General features: G+C 34.0%; 1 protein-coding gene across 1 annotated transcript in view; it reads left to right on the forward strand.

The window, feature by feature from the left end:
* Window positions 1–58, forward strand: part of TNFAIP6 (TNF alpha induced protein 6) — a 577,009-nt gene extending 576,951 nt beyond the window's left edge. The window contains exon 6 of the mRNA XM_044074884.1: window positions 1–58. This exon is cut by the window's left edge and continues 1,001 nt beyond it. The gene's annotated coding sequence lies outside the window, so the exon portion shown is untranslated.
* Window positions 59–900: the final 842 nt, after the last annotated feature.

Consider the following 900-nt stretch of genomic DNA (forward strand, 5'->3'; position numbering starts at 1 on the left):
TGATGACTTTTTACCGAGAGCTTTACTGTAAAAATGAATTAAAATGTGCAATGAAATATCTAAGCCAAGTTTTTACTGTTTTGCAGCTTAAGGAATTAGTGATGTTATAATATATTTAAGGTGACCTCTAATATTGAATATTCAAAGACAGTTCTAATACAAAACAGCAATGGAGACAAGCAAGTGGAATAAATCAAACTTTAAATTCAATTGTTCAATAAGCCATACTGAGAACTCATATCTGCTTGGAAATTCACAATTGTATTTATATATTCTTACTTTATTGTTTGCTAACCAGGCAAGATGCACTAGATGAAAACTTTTATTTTTAGATATGATGTAACAGCTATGAGTAAATTGTTTATTCAGATCAGAGTGTGCAACATTTGTGTGTGCATGCACATGTGTGTGTGTATACACAAGTGTCATTCCCTCTGTTGAATACTCAGTTTGTCAATAATGTGAAGGATTCTGAAATGCGGTTAAGTATTCCATTCACCAAATAAAGATAAAGGAAGAAGGAAGACTAAATATATGTGGGTAAGGTTAAGTGTTGCTTTGGGATACTGAAGTCAAAACTTTCAGATAATAGTGTTTCAGCATGGGAGTTGGTGTAATTTGATCGAGTATATGTGGGTTAGTGTTAGAGTAAGGTCTATGTAAAGGGATAGATTTTGTTGTGTGTGTGTATCTTGTAGAGTGGTAATGTTACAGAATAGAGTTCTTCTAAGGTGAGGGGTATGGATAGGGTTGGCACCCATTAATAAGGTTGTGCAGGGGGAGCAAAGAGGAAAGAAAGGAAAAAGATATAGGATCATGATTGCCTTTGGACTAAATTATGCATTACAATATCGCTTATAAGGCTTCAAGTGACAAATGAAAAATGAATACTGGGGCACA

Source organism: Protopterus annectens, chromosome 6.part0 (genome assembly GCF_019279795.1).
Source record: "Protopterus annectens isolate FY-2018-M chromosome 6.part0, PAN1.0, whole genome shotgun sequence".
Lineage (NCBI taxonomy): Eukaryota > Metazoa > Chordata > Ceratodontiformes > Protopteridae > Protopterus > Protopterus annectens.